Below are 21,596 nucleotides of genomic sequence, written 5' to 3'. Positions count from 1 at the left end.
GGATGCATCTCACACACCACCTCTGGGCTTGTAGACTGGAGAGCCATTTGGCCACGTGCAGAAAAGTTAAAGATGTGATGTACATAACTTTCAGCCCAGCATTTCCACTTCTAGGTATTTATCTTTAAAAACTCCAGCTCACGTATACTAAGAGAAATGTGGAAGAAGATACCCTGAATCATTGTTTATAATAAAGAAAAAGGAGAAATATTTAAAATGACACTCAAATAAACAGATAAATTGGGGTATATTTATACAATTACACTAGTTAGTTACTAAAATGACTTAACTAAGGTGGGGCGCGGTGGCTCATGCCTGTAATCCCAGCACTTTGGGAGGCTGAGGCGGGTGGATCACAAGGTCAGGAGCTCAAGACCACCCTGGTCAATATGGTGAAACCCCTTCTCTACTGAAAATACAAAAATTAGCCAGGCATGGTGGTGCGCCTGTAGTCCCAGCTACTTGGGAGGCTGAGGCAGGAGAATCACTTGAACCTGGGAGGCGGAGCTTGCAGTGAGCCGAGATCGTGCCACTGCACTCCAGTCTGGGCAACAGAACAAGACTCCGTTTCAAAAAAAAAAAAAAAAAAAATGACTTAACTAGAATCACATGTAGAAATACAGATCTCAAAGTAATAATGATGCATAAGAAAGCATGTTGAAGAATGATATGTACAGTATTATTATACTGCTCTATATCAAATTCACAATGTGAAAAATGTTTATGGTTACAGATATATGTACTGAGAGTAAAAAAGTATGCATGTGAATGACAAATGATTTCAGGAAACTCATCACCTCGGAGGAGGGAGGAGAGGTAAAATGAGTAGAGGAGGGGTCCACAGGTGGTGTCGGTATTATTCGAAATGTTTTTTTCTCCTTAAGAATCTTGTGAAGCAAGTGTGGAAAAACTGTTGAGATTTGATAAAGTTGACTGGTGGGTACGCAGGGATTCATAGATCAGTCTCTATGTTTTTCTGGATGTTTGAAATATTTAAAAACACATATTAGCCCATTAGTAGTAGTAGTTAGGTGGGTACTAGGGAAAAGAATGTTATGTGCTGCGATTCTAGGAATTGAAGTTTCCCCGTTATTTTACATTTTCTGAAATTAGGATGCACCTGACAATTAAGATGTACATTAATAGAGTATTTTTTCCCCTTAAAAGCCATTACAAAATTGACAGCATGTCCTACAGTTCTTGCTGTTGTAGACATCAGTGTTGGTCTGTGGTATCCTTCCTCTAAATATGTGTCTTTCAGTATAGAACTTTAGTATAGTACAGAACATGAAGTTGCTTGAGGCCCTGCACTTAGAAGCGTTCTATGTGTGGCTTAAATCTCTTCGATGCCATTGGAGTCAGAATTTTGGTGAACCCACAGTGTGCAGGGGTCAAGGTAAATGTGTGACGTCTCCTGCTGAGTAAGCAGGGGCACTTATAGCCCTGAGACGCCATACTTTTCGTTTGAACCAGAACTTGCTTTGAGTGCAGAAAGAAGGCAATGGCATTCTAAAAAGCATAGTGACTGATGAACCTTATCATATCCTTTCTTACTCCTGTGCTTTTCTTGTTGGAGCCAGCAACTGAAGCAGGAAATGATGGCCTGGAACAGAAGGGAAACACAGGGGACCCCATAGTTCCTTCCCTTTCCATTCTTCCTTATTCATCAGTAAGCTGAAGGTAGAATGTTGGTAGAATGTGTGAGTCTCAAGAAGTGAAATAAAAATAACTGATTTGGTTTTGTGCAACATGCCTGCTGTTCTAGCAAGAACAAAGTGCATATGCACATATATAAGTTACAAAATTCAAATTGTGTGGTTAGTTTCAGTGATGGCACATATGAGTCGAACTGTGTCTTAAATGTTTGCATTTATAATTGGAATTGCACAATATTAAGATGAATGGTAAAATTCATGCCAATATTTAAATGTTTAATTTTTCTTAGAATGCAACTAACTAGCAAGTAAAAAACACTATGACAAATTGAGAGACTGGGGAAGGAAGAAAAAAGCTTTGTATTTTAGTTAGTAACACTGCTTTCCTGCTTTTGAATCAAGAGCTCCACATTTCCATTTTGCACTGGGCTCGACAGCTTTGCAGCCCAGCCCTGCTTTATAGGCAAGACACACAGCATCTCTTTGCTTGTGGCACAGACTCAGTGGACAGGCAGAAAGAGAAATATGTCTCCTGCCAAGAGAATGAAGTTGGAGAATGAAGCTGGATAATGGGCTTCTCTCTGGGGGTGTTCTAATAACATACTCCCCACAAATGATCTACTTCTGTTTTAGGAACAAATGAGCATGAATCAGACTTCTTTTGGTTGGGGATTATATAGAAAAAGTCAGCTAATTATTCTTCTCTTCCACAAGAAACATCAGGTACACATTTCTCCTTGTTGCAGAGACTTGTAGTTATTGATTAAAATTCAGCTCCATTTATTCTTGAGTGTTTGATGAACTACATTTCCCAGATTCCTGTGCAGTGAGGTGTGGTCATGTGACTGAGTTCTAGCCAATGGAAGAAGTATAAGTGATACATACTCCTTCCAGACCTGGCCTATTAAAACCTCCTCCAAAATATCAACCTTGTGACTAGGATCATGAGGCCACATGCTGAATATGATAAAGCTACTATCAGCCTAGGTCCCTACAACTGCATGGAGCAAACCCTTCTTCTCCCAAATCGTCTGGACCTGATCAATACTGGCCTATTAACCTGAAAAATAAATAAACTTACTGATTCTTAAGCCACAGAAATTTGGTAGTATATTCTGTCACTTTGGCATCATCTAGCTTAACCTAACTCATACACCGCAAATATCATATGGACAAAAGCGGCCAAGAAAAATTACCTAGAAATTACTCTCCCTAATTCCCATGACTTTTCTTCTTCACTAATTCTTGGGAACACCTTTTAAAATTATATTTTTCTAGTGCACATCCAATTGACGTTATTTGAAGTCCATTTGGAAGTGAAATAAAGCTTTTGTCCCTAGTTGGAGGAATCGAAATTGCTATTAAATGTAAGTATGAATTTTTTAAGTATTTTTCTTATGGATTTAATAAATGCCTGTAAGAGCTCAGAATTACATCACAAGTTGAGTATAGCTCCTACCGAGGAGGTGCGGGAGTGGGTTATGTCTCAGGGTCTTTTCCTGGCTCTGTGGATCACGTGCTTGTAACTGTCATGGTGTGTGTTTCTGCTCTAAGCAGGACTGCCACCAGCCTCACCAGGCTATGACTAGGCTGTATTAATCACAGGGCACATGCAAATCGCTCAAAGATTCTTAGAGAAAATGGATATAGAAAGAATCACATTCTGGGTGTCATATTTCAAGGAGAAGTTGGGAATCAAAAGGGAAACTTGTTCTCCTTCACCTTATCAATAATGATTCCTGGCACTCAGATTTGGATTCTTCTTTATTTCCTTGCAAGAGATCATTTTATGGTACCAGGATTAGAAAGTTTGTTCTGTTTCTTAAAAAAGTGACTGATTAAATTTACTGATGAGCAAATTCAAAGGAATGGTATTAAAAAGCCATGTTAAATAAAATATACATTTACTAAATTTCTAGTAAGTGGCAAAAATATTACCAGCCAAACTTGTGAAAACAAATTAATTTTGTCGCCTTAAATAAAATAAATCTTATTTTCAGATCCACAGATATTTAACTTCATTAGTATATTAAAAATTAATATATAGTGGCCAGGCACTGTGGCTCATGCCTGGGTAATCCCAGCACTTCGGGAGGCCAAAGCAGGTGGATCACCTGAGGTCAGGAGTTCGAGACCAGCCTGACCAACATGGCAAAACCCCGTCTCTACTAAAAATACAAAAATTAGCTGGGTTTGGTGGTGGCATGTGCTTGCAATCCCAACTACTCGGGAGGCTGAGGTAGGAGAATTGCCTGAACTGGGGAGGCAGAGGTTGCAGTGAACTGAGATGTTGCCATTGTACTCCAGCCTGGGTTATAGAGTGAGACTCCATTTCAAAAAAAATAATAATAATAATATATAATAAGCTAATATTAAAATGTAATGTATTATTTACATTCAGCTAGACAAACCAAATCATATCTTTCTGAAATAACACCACATGCAGTCAAAGCTGCACACAAATGGCTACACAGTAGTTTGAAGATGAGCCATATTATTTATGACTAAGTTTTTGGTCTTTTAAAATAAAATTAATGTGATATTAAATGAATAAATGAAAAGATTCAAATCGTGCCTATTTGAACACATTTTGGGGGTAAAGTATTGTGGTAGGAGTTATGCAAGGGAATGAGAGGGTTTTCAAAAAATAAGTCAGTTTACCCTTGTGTAGAATTTTGCACATCTAATAGCATGGTCATGTCTTAGCCCATTTGATCCCGGCAACGCTCATAGGTGGTGAGGGAGCCAGGATCGCTCTGATTCACAGCTGAGGGCTCTTAACATTCAACAGCCGCAGTGTTAGTTTCTTACGGCTGTTGTGAAGTACCATAAACTTGGTGACTTAAAACAAGTGTCTCATAGTCTAAAATCAAGGGCTCAACAGAGCCTCCCTTTTTGATGGCTTTAAGAGAGAATATATTTTATGAGTCTCTCCAAATTCTGGTAGTTGCCAGCAATCCTTAGCATTTCTTGGCTTGAAGTTGCATCAACCCCCTCTCTGTGTCCATCTTCATGGGGCTTTCTTCCCTGTACGTGACTGTCTTCATGTCATCTTCCCTCTGTGTGTGACTGTGCCTCCTCTTCTTATGAGGACACCAGTTATATTGGATTTAGGACCCACTCGACTCCAGTAGGACCTTATCTTAACTAATTATATCTACACAATCCTATTTCCAAAGAAATAGGATTCTGAGGTTCTGGGAAGGACATGGATCTTGAGCGGAGACTTTGCAACTCAGTACACCCACCTGCAGTGCTTCTGGCTCAGTAAAGTTTCCCTAACTGCTCCTGGGCCAGATTAGACAGAACTCCAGGCAAAGCGCCCGCTAAGTGCAAAGGTGCTCTGAGTCCACGGATGTGCTTGCTGAGTCCGGCTAAAGCAGGGCTTGCGGGAGGAGGATTAGGTGTGAGGGGAGAGGCCCAGTAGTGGGAGATGATGCTAGAAAGGCACGCTGTGACCAAAGTGGGAAAAATCTTTGAAAACCGCTTTGGACGTTTTGGCATTATTGTGCAGGGTCATTGAAGGGTTTTGCACAGAAAAGTGGTGGAGGTGGTGCGGTGAGATGCTTCTGAAGACTGACTAGGAGCCTGTTCAGGCACTTGAGGTTAAAGGTAACATGTATTCAAAATAGGGTATCAGAAAAGAAAGTAGGAAAGAAAGGGAGGAATAATGACATAGGAAGGGCAAAGTGGGAAAAAATTAGTTCCCGACTTCAGGCCAAGGGAGGAGGAAAAATGAAGTGAAATAGCCAGATGTTGGGCCTAGAAGACCAGGAGAAAGGAGGGTTCTCTGGACAGATGCAGGGAAACCGGGTGTGATGTCCAATGCAGTTTGCTAACATTGTTCAGCATCCTCTACCCCCAAAGGTGCTCAATGCAACCACCTTCATTCCAGTGAGATACACACAGTCAAGAGACACATAGGACTAAGTGGCTTTGTGGTTATAGAAGGGACTATGCAGTTCTGTTTTCCTCATTGCTCCCTCATTCCTTACCTAAGACAATGCTTATTTTGCCTTTGCCATTTCTCCTTTTACTTCTTTTGTCCCACTATGTCCCCAGGAACTATGAGACACGTGAGGTATACTTTTCTTTGGAAGGCACTTCCTTTGCCAGATTGGTATTAATCCCTCTATCTTTCTCTTTGATTCCTTAATTTTCTGGAATGATCCACTCCTTCTAGTCTTGTTATTTTTTCCAAACAAGCTCTTATAATTTGCCAAGCACCATTTTCAGCATTCTGTAAATATAAGGCCATTTAATCCTCACAGCCAAACCTACTGTTACTCTCATTATGTAGCTGAGGGACAGTGAGAGGTTAGCTACTTTGGCCAAGGACATACAGTCAGAAAAAGGTGGAGTCCGTGCTCCTAACCACTGCCACGCTGCTCTGTGATCAGTAGGAAGATGGAGGCTGCTGATCAGGAGGACAGTGTTTGCTTATCTCAAAGACCTGGGTGGCCACTGGACACAGAGCACTGTGTCACCTCTAATCAGAAGAAAACAAGGAACATGCTCAACATTGAAATGTAGGCACTGTCTAGAGTGGGTGACATGTAAGGGATAGAACAACTCTTGACAGAATGTGAGACTGGGGTGTTTGTGCCCTGATGGGGAGGGTTGCAGTCTCATTCCTTCATCTCTCACCTGTCATCTTTTTGCCCAGTGGCAGGTACTCAGGTACTATACGTGCCATCTCTTGGATGAAGTCACAAGAAATGTGGGCACACAAAAAATGACAATGTCCTGTGATGGGACTAAATCGGGCTCCAAAATGATTGACATTATAATATCAAAGCAGTGGTTCTCAAATTTGAATGCATGTGCAAATCGCACTCAAATTGTTTAAGTGCAAATTCCAGACCCTTCCCCCACTTCCCCCCCATTCTCTTTCAAGGAATGAATGAGAACAGCGGAGCCCAGGAAGCTCCATTTGTAAATGAGAATAGTGATTCTAACCCAGTGTGTACACAGACACATTTTAAGAAATGTTACAGCCTGAGCTACCATAACCATCAGTGGGTTTCAGGTGTTTTCCTCAATATTTTGAGTTATTTTTAAAGTATTGAAAATTCTCTTATACTTAACATTTAACACATGCTACCTAGGTTTCTACCAAAAAAACCAGATGGATGAGATATATATCAAATCAAATGTTTTCATTGGGCTTTTTTTATTACACATTCTTTAGAATATATGTAAGGAGCAATTACTTCTGGAAACTTGATGATATGGACCAAAAATAGCTTACTGAGCAGTAAATGGATTCCAAATCTTTATTTAGCTGGAAACTTTCCCATTAGCTATCAATTTTGGGTGAGTTGTTCTATGCATAATATGTATACAGTTTTGGCTAAATGACAGTCTGAGATCTTGTCCATGATCATCCTAATGGCATGCATCAGGCAAATCAGGCACAATTCTGCGTGAACAATCTGCCAGTGTTTTAAAGCCTCCGAGGCTGAATATCGCCGCGCTAACCACTTTAGGTTCCATTTCGGCAGTAAATTAAGTTATATAACTTGCATGAATATAGCTCAATTTTTAAAAAAGCTCAGCCTACAGACAAGAGAAATGACAAAGGCATCCTAAATTCATTTTCTACATGATAGACATCTATAATGGAGCCTATCAGTTTCCATCAGAATACCAGACCTTACACAGCCAGACTGCAGCAGCAGCCCTGGTTGAAGGTATTTGTATTTCGTTTCCTAATATACTGAGTGCCTTTAAGTAATCAAGTTTTCTCCTGCTCAGCTACTTCTGACTAGAACTAAATTATGATTCTTTAGGAGGATGCTTAAACTCATTTTCCATTTACAACTGAGGGCAATTTCTCAGCCCTGCTTCTTGTTCCAAAGAAAGCCTAGATTAATATCATGAGAATTAAGCTTTTGCTCGACTTCCTCAATTTCATCCAATTTTAAGTGGCTTTCCTGAGTATAGAGAATCATCTTCTTCGATAATCTCACCAATTTTGGTATTTTAAAACAATTACACTTTAAATTTAAAAATCTTCTGGAAATTGAAAATTTTGAAGCTGTTTGAAAAATAATAAACTGCAATCAAGGAACAAAGAAATACCTTTAAAAATATGTAGTACATATTCTAAAGTTCGTGTTGTGAGATGGATTACAAAAACAAGTGAGACTTATTAACATATATATTCCTGCCAAACAAAAGATATAACATTGGATCTGTTAATTTATAAATAATTGGCAGGCTAAACTGTGTACTCTGAGACACAAGTGTGTGTGGAAGTTGTGGTATATCGTGTCCTGATGACATGGTGAGACTCAAATGACAAGATTTTGCGATAAATCATGTCCGTAAATGCTAAAGATAAAATCTTCTTCATATATGACAGAGAGCATACACACTTTTCTATGTGCAGTCAAGCCTTTTGCAACTTCAGCGTCATGACTAACCTAATTCTATAGCCCAGGAGGGCGAAACTAATAAAAATTAATCCAATTGAGGGTATGCACTTATAAGGCGATCTGAAGAGTCTTACTTAACAATAGCGAATGTGAAGGACCCACTTGTGTAGGTGGACCTAGAGACAAGCAGCGGACAAAACAGACAGGTCTCTCCTTCGTGGGGATTCGAGTCTCAGGAGAAGGAAGCTATAGCTTGTTCTCTCTCCGTGGAAATAGTAACTGACAAAATACCCATTAAAAGCACAGGCTATTTTCCATAAGTGGCATGAAAAGGCTTAAGCAGGAATGGGCCAAGGCAATTTGTCCTTTAAAAGTCACAAGTTGACAAAATGTCATCATTGAAACAATACTTGTCTGAAATATGATGCCTTCGAGAAAAATTTCTGTTTTTCTTTCTGCACCCTCTGGGAGAAAGAGTCAGAGCCTGGCAGAGCTCTAGAAATGACGCTGCTTTTGCTAAATGTTAGAAACGGCACTTGCCACTTCATTGATCCTGTTGGCATTTATTTACATAGTCTCATAAAAAAAATTGAAGGCACTATTAGGGCTAAAGTCTGACAATTCCTCAGAGTTGTACGTGTGTAATTGATGCTATGTAGTCAGTTCCCAACTACTTAGCGAAGAAGAGTTGGTGAGAGGTGGGGAGGGGCTCAAGAGCACTTGACCTATGTGTCCACCCTCCCTCCAGTGGCATCTGACCTGGCCAGCAGCGCTACCTGGGTGCCTGGACAGGCTCCCCCTCGGGTCAACACCTGCCAGAAGCTCAGAGCTGAGCAAAACAAGAAGAAATGTGAACACCATGGGCTTTGTGGACTGATAGCACCTTTGTTTTCTTTCCCTGTCTATCTTGGTCTGTGGCATTTTGCTTTCATAATTATTTTGGGTTTTTATTTTTAAAAATCTAAATATATTCACTCGTAATAGGAAAGGTTTATATGAGGTTATTTTATTTTCACCTCTGCAGTGCCCTTTCAGATTCTTTTGCATTGCTTTCTTTGCACTCTGTATTTTAATTTAATTGAGTATGTGTAAAAGGAAGGTGAAGCTTGAAACACTGGGTGTCAGAGAGACAGAGAGAATTATTGTGACCTGTCTCAACTGCATTTGCTCTGTTCCTTTTGTAAATGCCCTCATAAATACCAAAGACAATCTTGGTTTCAATGTTGTGTAAAAATAAAATGCCACACAAATTAGTTCTGTGTAATAAGCAGAAGTGGGAAGGCTCATCTAGGGGATTAAATGTATTCAACAGGTGTTCCATGGGTGGTTCTAGTGTTTGGTCTCAAGGTCAGCCATTCCAGCAAAAGGCGAAAGGCCTGATTCAGGGGTTAATGAGACAATACTTTGCATACGCTCCTGAATGAAATTGAATGCCATTGTATTTTGGTATCTTATAAATGAAAGCATCATTTGGCATACTTTGTTTGAAATAAAAATCTCTCATCCCAACAATCCCCTGACCCCCAAAGATAACCATGACAGTTAGGTGCCTGTTCATCCAATCTTTTTCCTATGCTGTTACTAGGATATACATAAGTGTTTTTGTATGTCTATACACACATACAGACACACAGATCATCTGTCAGATAAAAGTAGACAGCTCATTTTGATCTGCAATGTGTAAGTGTTTGTATGTATATGTGCATGTTTTATGTTACAACAAACTGTGCTCCTTTTTCCTAAGGCAGAACATATGTATCATTTGATTAAAATGCTGCACGGTGGTCCATTCTCCCACAGATAAACACTTAGGCTATTCAGAAATTTTTACTATTTTAACATCTGTGTTGTTATTTCTTGTGGGACAGTTTTTAGAGTTTAGGGGTTGAATGGTATACAGACTTAGCATTAAAAGAAAGCTAATTATCTTTTAAAAACATCATGCTTATTTGCCTTCTCATCAACTGTTAACAAGAATGTCCATTTCCTTGGAATTTCATAAAAACTGGAGGTTATATTTCATAGCAGTTTAAATTTACTATTAATGAGGTAGCTCATTTCTTCATTGTTTTTGACTATGCTTCTTCTTTCCTGAATTGCTGTTTCTATTGAGTTGTGGGTCTTTTTCTTATAACTATTTAGGGGTCTTTCATAGGTCTGGGGCATTAAGCCTTTACTGTTGTAAGTGTTGAGATTATTCTGTTCCATTTGCCATTTGCTGTGCAGCTCTATGTTGAGTTTTTTCACTAAATGTGAGTTTTAAGTTTATATGATATAGTCAGACCCATCAATCTTTTCCTTATACTTCCTAAAATCTGTTCTGTGGTTGAAAATGGCTTCCTCACTCTGAAATTATTTAACAAAATTATATTTTCTTCTAGTACTTTTATAGATTTACTATTTTTACACTTAAATATTTAAACATCCTTAAAAGTATTTGGGGAGTGCTATGAGACATACCGCCTGACTTTATTTTCTTCTAAATGGAGAAAAAATTAACTCAATTTCATTTATTGAATAATCTAGTCTTTCCTTACTGATTTAAAATATCACCTTTATTGAATTTCTAGATTCTCACATATAGTTTTGGAGTTTTTTTCTGAACTCTCTACTGTTTTCTTATGACTTATCCTTCCATTGCACAATTGCATTGCTTTGTTTGGAGTAGGGCAAATACTTTTCTCTACTTTTTCCTCTCTTATAATTCCCAATATTTCTTTGCTATTTTTTTCATGAGACTATAATTCATGAGATTATACATTTTGAAGGATGTGAAAGACGTTTTAAAAGTTTACACGATATCTATATATAGGGGATTATTTTTGGCTGTCAGAATACCAGTTTTTCAAAATTTACAGCCATATTAATTACAGAGCCTTCATGAAGCAGGGCAAAGTGCACCCTCCAGCTATACTGCCTCTCGAAGGTGCCAGTATGCAAGATGCCTTTGGCTTCCCCACTGGCGCCAAAATGCAGCCTCTTTCTTCCTTCGACTCTATGGCACTGCTCCACTGTTCTTGTGTGGGATCCCATTTCTGGGGAAAGCTGGACATTTCTTCATAAAATCAGAGGCTCTTTCCTAACCTCCTCAGCCTCTTTTCCAAAAAGTTCTTAAGAAAAATAAAATAAAACAAAATAAAATTAAAAAATGTTATATTCCTACAGGATTTAAACTAGTTTATAGAATTAACTTTTGTTCATGTGCCCAAGGTCACATGGTTGGCTCCCGAATTTAGAAATTCAACTTAAGACCCAGTAGACAAGATCTTAGATAATTGATTATTTTTTTAAAGTCACATTCTATGTATTTTCCTAATAAAAAAAAAAACTTAGCAAAGGCCTACTCAAATTGTTCTGAAGTTGGCCTATACTTCAAATCTCCCTTTTCCCCCAGCATCAATTTCTGCACAGCAAAGGAAACAATCAACACAGTGGAAAGGCCACCTATGCAATGGGAGAAAATATTTGCAAACCATATATCTGATCAGGAGTTAATTTCTAAAATATACAAAGAGCTCCTACAACTCACTAGTGAAAACTCCCAAATAACCCAATTAAAACATGCAAAGGACTTGAATAGACATTCCTCCAAAGAATACATACTGCTGCCACTATGGAAAGCAACACGGAGATTCCTCAAAAAATTAAAATAGAATACCATATAAGTGGGTAATCTTACTGCTGGGTATATACTCAAAAGAATTGAAACTGTGATCTCAAAGAAATATCTGCACTCCCATGTTCCCTGCAGCATTCTTTGCAGTGGCCAAGATGTGCAAAGCAACCCAAATATCCACTGATGAATGAAACATGGGATATGTATATACTATAATATTATCCTGGCTTAAAAAAGAAGGAAATCCTACCATTTGTGACAACACGGACTGACCTGGAAGACATTATGCTAGGTGAAATAGTCACAGAAGAAATAGTGAGTGATTCCTCTTATATGGAGCATCTAAAAATAGTCAAAAGTATAGAAGCAGACAATAGAACGGTGGTTACCAGTGGATGGAGAGGGGGCGTATGCAGAGTTGCTGTTCAATGGATTATCAAATTACAGTTACACAAGATAAGTAAGTTCCAGAGATCTCTTGTACAACATAGTGCCTAGAGTTAACGATAAGGTACTGTGCACTTAAAATTCTGTTAAGAGGGTAGTAACATAGGAGTTATTAAGAAATAAGTTTTAGGCAGCTAGAAAGGGTGAGAGTTCTCCGTGGAGCCTTCCTTTAATAAAAAGCGATCCCCAAACCATTTCCTTTCTAACAGAAAGCAGCTTGAGAAACCAGGCTGGCAACATTGATATGCAAGTGCCAGCGGCTAAAAACCTGGTCCACTGGACATGGCGGTTTCCGCCCTCTTCTCCTTGTCACCACATGTGCCAGCTGTCATGGCCGCCTCTAGATAATACCACGTGTGCAGGACATCATGACGACCCGCATTTGCATATTAAAAGGCTAGGGTGGGAGGGCCAGTTTGGCTATGTGAATGACACACCCAGTCAAGCCAATCCCCTGGGCCCTATGCAAATTAGACACTGCCTCTTCCAGCTTCCAGGTATAACCCACTGTTGTTCCTCCGCACACGTGGTTTTTCTCCGTTCAGAGCCCAGCTCCCTCTATACCGGGGCACTGTTTTCTTCTTTCTTCTTTCTTGCCTGTTAACTCTCCGCTCCTTAAAACCACTCCACGAATGTCCTTGTCGTTAATAGTATTGGCGTGAGACAAAGGACCCTGCTGTTTCTTCAGTCATCGGAGCCGTATCAGTAGTCTTACGTTAAGTTTTCTTACCTCACACAGACACACAAATGGAAACTTTTGGAGATGATAGATATGTCTGTCACCTTGTTGTGGTGATGGTAACATGAGTGTATGTATTCCTCCAAACTCACCAAATTGTACACATTAACTATGTGTGGTTTTCATATACCAACTTGTCTTAGTCCATTAGTGTTGCTGTAAAATAATACCTGAGGTTGGGTAATTTATGAAAAACAGGAGTTTTTTTGGCTTCCGATTCTGCAGGCTATACAGGAAGCGTGGCACCAGTGTCTACTTCCGGGGCTGCGTCTGCTCACAGCGGAAGATGAAGGGGAGCTATTGTGAAGGGATCATGTGGCAAGAGAGGAACTGAGAGAGCAACGGGGAGGTGCCAGGCTCCTTTAAACAAACAGCTCTTGTGGGAACAGTAGGGTGAGACCTCACCCATTACCATGGGGAGGGCACCAAGCCATGCATGGGGGACCTGCCTGTACCACCCGAACACTGCCCAGTAGGCTCACCTCTAACACTGGGAATCAAATTTCAACGTGAGATTCGGAGGGGTCACACAAACCAACTACAGCACAATTACACCTCAGTAAAGCTGAACAAATAGAAAAGGAAGTGTGTGTGTGTGTGTGAAGTGTGTGTGTGTGTGTGTTTAAATGTGGTAAAGCAGAATGAAGAGGGACAAACACATGAGAACTCAGAAATCTATCAAGTCAAAGAAGAACTTGTGAATTTGTCTATTTTTTCTCAAGATATTATCTAAACATTATGAATGTACTTGTACTAGAAATTTTTCTACTCTTCTCAGTGAAACTAGAGACCAATGTAAATGCCCAAAGTAGGTATCTAATAGTATGGAAATCACCATTAGCAGAAAATGACCATTAATAAGGCGCCCTCTTTTCCTTCCAAAAACTCCTCTGCATGTATAGATTAGCAACAAAAGAAAATAAAAAAGAGAGAGAAAAAAAGATCACCAGCCGGGCGTGGTGGCTCACGCCTGTAATCCCAGCACTCTGGGGAGGCCAAGGTGGGCAGATCACAAGGTCAGGAGATCGAGACCATCCTGGCTAACACAGTGAAACCCCATCTCTACTAAAAATACAAAAAATTAGCCGGGCATGGTGGTGGGTGCCTGTAGTCCCAGCTACTTGGGAGGCTGAGGCAGGAGAATGGCATGAACCCAGGGGGCGGACCTTGCAATGAGCTGAAATCGTGCCACTGCACTCCAGCTTGGGTGACAGAGGGAGACTCTGTCTCAAAAAAAAAAAAAAAAAAGATCACCAAGAAGGATGAAATGAATGCTCAATAAATTTAAAATAAACTTAGGAAAATGAGCTCCTGATGGGTCTGTTTTATGACTGAGAAGTGATGTGAAATTCACATACTAGGTGTACTTCAGAGCGGAGTGGCTGCAGTGGTCTTGGATCAGCTGGAAGTGACAATTGGAAGAGTGATCGCAAACCTACAAGATGAGCCAAAGAGAGTGAGTCCATGACTGTGCATCACAGAAGCCCTGAAGTAGACAGATAATCCATCAAATAGAAATGACACAGACGAATTTGTAAGCAAAAGGATTTGTAATATTTAGCAAAAAGGTAAAGGTACGCCATAGCACTAAAATATAAGGCAATTGCACTGAGAGTCCTGCTTAAGGAATGGAAAGGAAAGAGAAGAATAAACTGTGTATATGCTTTATGGTTTATAAGGTCCTTTATAATATTTGTTCTTCACAACAAAATAATGATCACTTCTATTTTTTGATGAATAAATTGAAGTTTGATGAGGTTACATATGTGACCCTCAAACCACATTTCAGGCATTCATTCACTACAAAAATATCTACTGAATTAACTGTAGCTATTTCTTAAATTTGTAGTGATGCTTTTATGTTATGACTTTGACCATAGAAAATGGAAGACTAGATCTAATAGCTCTTGAATTTAGAACAGCTCCTATTTTTTTTCTTTAAGCAACATTTTGCTCAAAGTCTCATGGTCAGATGCTTCCTGGTATTTGGCTGGAGGAATGTACAGCTAGGGTGTAGTGAGGTATGGCACTGTTTCCTTGAAAAGGGCCTGGGTCTAGCTTACTCCCCCAGCTGACAAGGATCACTTGAGCTCCTTCCTGACCAGAACTCATCCAGGAATGCGATGGAGACTAAATCAAACTCTTCAGTTGCAGAATTCTTTGACTAAAAGGAGTATTATACAGAAGTCCACAGTATGTTTAAAAACAACAACAACAACATCAAAAACAAAAACAAAAGGAGAACTACTTTTGCTGATGAGGAGAAAGTAGACGCAGAATTCTGCCTTGCAGATAGTAGGCGCTTAAACGTTGAATAAGTGAATGTCTGTATCTCTGCGGTAACCTCTTGGCTAACTGTGGATTAACTCATCTCATGTCCCATGGGTCCAGGCTGCCCTCTGTGCAGTGTGGCTGTCTGGTCTCAGGGCCCTCAAACTCTAATAGGATCATTTGGGAGCTAAAATGCTTCATCCCAACAGCACCCCTAAAGGTGGGCATTTCACACACTAAGGACAGAGTAGCTAAGAACATGTAACCATGACCATTTATTCACGGGGGCTGATGTGCAGTGGAAACAAGGGAGATCCTTTAAGACTTGTGGTATGACACAGCTAATGCTTCTGGAAGGCCAGCGAGAGTTACAGCAGAACAGAACTTCTTTTCAAAAATAGTTGAATACTAGGTCAGTATTCAAGTGATCCACTATAGCTTTCCCTCTTATTTCGTGTAATTCATCCTAGAGCCACACAAAACACAGCCTTTCCCCCTAAATCTCTACCTACTCTGGAAACAACTTCAAATCACATTTCTATTATAAAAAAGGAATGTATTATTTTTCTCATGCTAGGAATGGGAAAACTAATACTCTACAAAATGTGTCTTAGAAAGGAGGCCAGAGGCTGAACTGACACCGGAAATGATGAACATTTGGTCTTTCAAATGTGGAAACAGAGAATGAATGGTGCCAGATATTTGATTTGAACAATAAGCCCCAAAATGTAATCCTAACATTTACAGCTATAAAACAAACAAACAACAACGGCAACAAAAATATATAAAATGATGTTGAAATTAAGAGAGAAACTTCTGGGGGGGATTGTTTTCTCAGCACTTTTCTTACCTTGACCCTGCTAGTCTCACTATTAAGATGTTACGAGAAGTGGTTTTTATGCAACATTAAATTGTCCTAACCATCTTCAACAACTCATCTCAATACAAGATTCATAAACAAAAAGCACAGGTTACGATCTGTCTATATCTGGTCAGATTTATGAAGTTTGCAAAATACATAACACTTGGCGTCTCTGTCATCCCAAGATGGGTGTAGCTGAGTAACTCCCGCAAGACATCAAGCTGCTCTGAGCAATCTCTGCTGGGGCTTCTTCTCTCCCTTCCAAAGACAGTTTGCTTAGAGCCACTGGGCACCAACCACTTGATCATCATGCCAGGAAAAGTCAATTTCTTTACTATTTACATCACACTCACTGGGTGCCAGGTGGTGTCCTGAATGCTTTGCTAACATTGACTCGATCCTTGAAATAAACCTATGAGGTAAGCACTATTAATGTCTAACTTTCACAGACGAGAACATGGTGGGACAGATGAGTTAGGCAGCATGCTCCCATATCTCATGGCTGTGAAGAGCTGCGGCCTGTACTGGGCCCCAGGAGTCTGGGTGTAGAGCTGGAATCTGCAGTTGTTCCCTCTGCGGCCCTCACAGTTAAATGACAGCAATGAGCATCTCTGAGAGCACGGCAGATGGCCCTGGGATCTGCACGCAGTGGGACTGTTGTGGATGTATTTTCTTGCTCATGCCTGAAAGAGCCCCTTGAAGGCTTTGGCTAAGTAGAGTCCACTCTGGCTGAGCTCTCTTAGAAGGTGACCTAGACCTGGACTTTCTGAACTTTTTCAAGTAAGGGAAAGAACAGGAGTGGGTCACTGAAAAGATCCTAAAGCTGTATCTGTTCTGTTTTTAGAGTTTTCCTGAGTCTCCTTGCAAGGGTCACTTCCCCACATGTCCGAGAAGGAAAGAGGAGGTTAAGAGGAGAGAAACAGAGAATCAGAATCTGCCCTTGAACGAAACACTATTTGAAGCATTAAATCACTAAGAGAATGCAACCCTTCGAGGCAGATTGAATATGGAACTTCTGTTACCTTATTAAGTCAAACCGGTTAGAAACCAGATGTCTCCTAAAAAATGAAACATATTTGTTTACAAACATATGTAGTAAGTAAGTGACAAGATGTATGGAAAATAAATATGATACTCTGAATATTTCAAACGAGTTCTTCCTTACTAAGTTAGCAAGTGACGTAGGTAAGGTCAGATCAGCCTAACATCAATAACAATTTTCCTTTAACGGACCCAGAAATGGGGATCTGTAGATAAAATACATTGGCTATGCAGTAGTAACCTTGCTTAAAAAATATGTTTTTGTGTTTAATTAGTAATATTATATCACACCTTAAATAATGGGTCCTCACTTCTCTCAAACCTTCCCTTCCACACGCCCTGGGTGAGGAGACATGGAATCAGTGACTCAAAGGACAAGTGGCACCATTGCCACCGTCACTCCGGAGGTGAATTGATGCAAAACCAAGACAGATCAGAAGCAGGTGATACGCTGCTATTCATACATCCGTTCATCCGAGAATCGAATGCCTCTTCCCAGACGTCACCCCTAATGGGCAGGTAGGTGGCAAGTACTATTTTCCTCTCCCTTGTGCAGTGTATAAATACCTTGGCAGTCAGTGTGCTCTGAGTAACTAATTACTGTTTTCACCTCTGTTTTTCCCCTAATGCACAGAGACTGTACATATAATGCCACATAATGAATTATTGACAGAGTCAATAGCATATTTGAGACTTTCTATGTCCCAGTTAAGACGGAATGCTTAAGTCAACCTTCATCACTCTTACGGGCTCAGTTCTCTTAGACCTCAACCTAATTTTAAGGTCAGCCATGTTGTCAATTCTCTGCCCGTCCATTAGGTGAGTAAGACAATAAGCATGAACATCAACACATTGTCACATCCGTGATCTTGCTTTCCTCTACCCAGCTGAACAATTTCAAAGTTTGATTATCTAATCTCCATGTAGTGACCTTGCCTCCCTTTTTAATTAAAAACTTTTTTTTTTTTTTTTTGAGACAGAGTCTCATTCTTGTTGCCCAGGCTGGAGTGCAGTGTTGCAATTTGGCTCACTGCAACCTCCGCCTCCCAGGTTCAAGCAATTCCCCTGCCTCAGCCTCCCGAGTAGCTGTGATTACAGGTTCCTGCCACCATGCACAGCTAATTTTGTATTTTTAGTAGAGATGGGGTTTCACCATGTTGGCCAGGCTGGTCTCCAACTCCTGACCTCAAGTGATCTACCCACCTTGGCCTCCCAAAGTGCTGGGATTACAGGCATGAGCTACTGGGCCTGGCCAGAAATTTTCTTTTGCAATCTCAAAACCTCCACTCCTTTCATGACCCTTCTGATTTCCTGGGAGCCCTCACTACCAGACCCCTTAGTGCTGGGGTAGGAAACCTCCCCAGTGGCTGGAACCAGGCGGCCTCAGTCTCTAGGTGGCCCCTGCCCTTGAGCAGCGAGTTGAAGCCACAGCACAGGTGCCACTCAATAATTCTGTACCTGTTGCTGGCGCCAAGAAGGGTTCCACGTTCACAAGTGTGACTGGGAGTTCCACTGTGATGCCCTTTCCTAGACCGTATGCAGGGACCCTGAAGGGTAACGCTGGTCAGTGTGGGATGAGAGTTCCCTGAATTCATCCTCCTTTTATCCGAGTTCTGATTTTCCACTTTCCTGGCTCCACCTGGGCATGCCCACCGAGCTTTTGGATGAAACTCTTCCTCCAAGGGTGACAGGGAGTGGAGAAATGACGCCGGCCACGGGGCCGGCATGGAGAGCCTGCCCTTCCCACTTGCTTCTGTGCGTGCTCGCCTGGGGATCCCTGCAGCGCCTCCGACCCACCATGTCCAGGACTCCATGCGCACCTGCATCTCCTGTGTTCTCCAGTGCTGCAAACGGCATCACCATCCTCACCCTCAAGCTTCTCAGTCATTTTTGAATTATCTTCTTCTCTGCAGCCCACACACACTTAATGAACAATTCAATCTTGCTGATTTTAAAGTGCCATCTTTCAGGCTTTTTCCTCCTCTCCATTATCCTGGTGCAAACCCCTGAGAATGGCTCTTGAGCCTCTGACCTAAGGCCTAGAAATAGGGCCATGAGCAAACATCTACACTCACTTGTTTCTTTCAAAAGACCTTCGCTAAGCCATGCCTAACATTTTCATTTCCATCACACCTGGACTGCTGTCGCTGGTCTCTGCAACCAAGAGCGCTCTGCACACACTGTGTTCTTCTGACTCTCTCAATCACTCCAAATATATAAAAGTCTCACTTCCACTCTGACACATCCCCCTCAATTGATACGGTTTGGACCTATTTCTCTGCCCAAATCTCACGTTGAATTGTGGTCCCCAGTGTTGGAGGTGGGGCCTGGTGGGAGGTGATTGGATCATGGCTGTGGATTTCCCCCTCAGTACTGTCCTTGCGACAGTGTGTGAGTTCATCTGAGACCTGGTCATTAATAGTGAGTAGTATCTGCCCCCCAATCTGGCTCCTGCTCCAGCCATGTAAGATGGGCCTGCTTTTCCTTCGCCTTTCGCCACGATTGTAAGTTTCCTTAGGCAGAAGCCCAGGAGTAGAAGCCGCTATTCTTGTATAGCCTGCAGAGCCGAGAGCTCAACAAACCTCGTTTCTTTATAAATTACACAGTCTCAGGTATTTCCTTATAATAGTGCAAGAATGCACTAATGCGCCCATCAGGAAGTGTCCCTGTCCTCTAGAAGTGTAACTATATCTCAGATTGGGAGGGCGAGCAGGGATTAAGGTCCTGTGGGCCTCAAATGCCCATAGGCATGAATAGCTTTTCTTCCAGTGTTGGAATAGATGCAGCAGCTGAAGTGGCTGGCTTCTGTTAGGGCGTGGTTGCACTGGGGGGCCATGACATAATTACTAAACTTCAGCGGGTGAGGAACTGAATCTGACAGAGGAATTCAGGATTCGTATGTTCGATCTCATGGTCTCTCCAGAGTGTAGACCCAAGAGTAGCGTGGAATGTGGAGTGGGCGAAAGGGGGCCTGGCCTGCTCTCTGGACCTGGTTGGATTTGAATAAATTACAGTAGATGCGTGGTGACTTCACAATGCAATTGCAGCCTCGTCCCAGTTGTTTTTATTTTCAACTCAAGTCCATCAAATCAGTTTGCATCCTTCAAGTTTGGCCCTGTTGTTTCCTTCCTCATGTATAATCTTTCACGCAAACTATCCCTTAGGGTAGGGGCGTGGGGGAACTATAGACTGATTCCCCTCATTAATTTTGTATGCATCCACTGCAGGAAAAATCAATTTAGAATCCATCACTCTTAGGATGCTTTTCTGATTAAGTAAGAAACATTTACCATCTACACAGCATATAAAGCTTTACCACTGGACAATTTTAATGCAAATTAAAGCATAAAGTGTCTGTCTTTTCCAAGATCCAGACTGGTCCCCTAGAAAGCCTTCCCTGATGGCCCCAGATAAAGTGAGTCATCCCCTTTACTCAGTCCCACCCCACAGAATCCAGCCCAGTATAATAAGGTCACAGCCTACATCGTCTTTATTCATGTTTCTCTGGAACTCAGCATGCAGGAGGTATTCATTAAGTATTGATTTTACGAGATTCAAGGTTTCTATTTGTACATAAGAGATTTGGTTGGCTAACTAACAATTTCAACGGTTGATTACAATCCTAAATTGTCCATGTCACTGGGAAATCATTGACACATTTTTAAAGAAGCTTCCTCTTTTATCTCCAGCTTTGTTGAGATATAATTGACAAATAAAAATTGCATATACTTAAAGTGTACACATGATGTTTTGATACATGAATACATCGTGAAATGATTATCATAATCAAGTGAATTAGCATATCCATCACCTCACTTCATTATTATTTTTTTTTTTTTTTTGGTGCTGAGAACACTTGATATCTACTCTCAGGAAATTTCTAGTATGCAACAGAGTATAATTAACTGTAGTCACCATGCTGTACATTAGCTCTCCAGAATTTATTCATCTTATAATGGAAACTTCTTACCTTTTATCCAACATCTCCTTGTTTCTCCCACCCCACAGCCCCTGGTAAGCACCATTCCGTTCTCTGCTTCTTTAAGTTTGACTATTTTAAATTCATCATATAAGTGAGATCATGTAATATTTTTCTTTCTGTGTCTGGCTTATTTTACTTAGTATAATGTGCTCCAGGTTCATTCGTGACACTCCAAATAGGATTTCCTTTTTTTCTAAGACTGAATAACATGCATATATATGCATGTTAGAATTCAGTCCTCATTCTTAGTCTTCATCTGTGCAGTGAATTGATTTGCTTCTCATTCCTTTTTGTATGTATTCTATAGTTATGTTCTTTGTGGTCACCCTAAGGATTACATTTAATATTGTAATGTTATAAAACTCCAATTTGAATTGATACCAACTTAACTTCAAGAACACACACACAAAATGCTCCTATGCAACTCCACCCTCACCCTTTTCAGGTTTTGTTGTTGTTGTTGTTGTTTTTGAGACAGAGTCTCAGTTCTGTCACCCAGGCTGAAGTGCAGTGGCACAATCTCAACTCACTGAAACCATCACCTCCCAGGTTCAAGCAATTCTTGTGCCTCAGTCACCCAAGTAGCTGGGATTACAGGGGCGC

General features: G+C 40.8%; 1 protein-coding gene across 1 annotated transcript in view; it reads right to left on the bottom strand.

The window, feature by feature from the left end:
* The window catches only part of PACRG (parkin coregulated), a 587,833-nt gene that overhangs the window by 177,380 nt on the left and 388,857 nt on the right, over window positions 1-21,596 (bottom strand). The gene's annotated exons all lie outside the window — the stretch shown is intronic.

The sequence above is a fragment of the Piliocolobus tephrosceles genome, chromosome 5 (genome assembly GCF_002776525.5).
Source record: "Piliocolobus tephrosceles isolate RC106 chromosome 5, ASM277652v3, whole genome shotgun sequence".
Classification (NCBI taxonomy): domain Eukaryota; kingdom Metazoa; phylum Chordata; class Mammalia; order Primates; family Cercopithecidae; genus Piliocolobus; species Piliocolobus tephrosceles.
The sequence above is the reverse complement of the archived record's forward strand: the minus strand, read 5'-3'. Positions and strand labels throughout refer to the sequence as shown.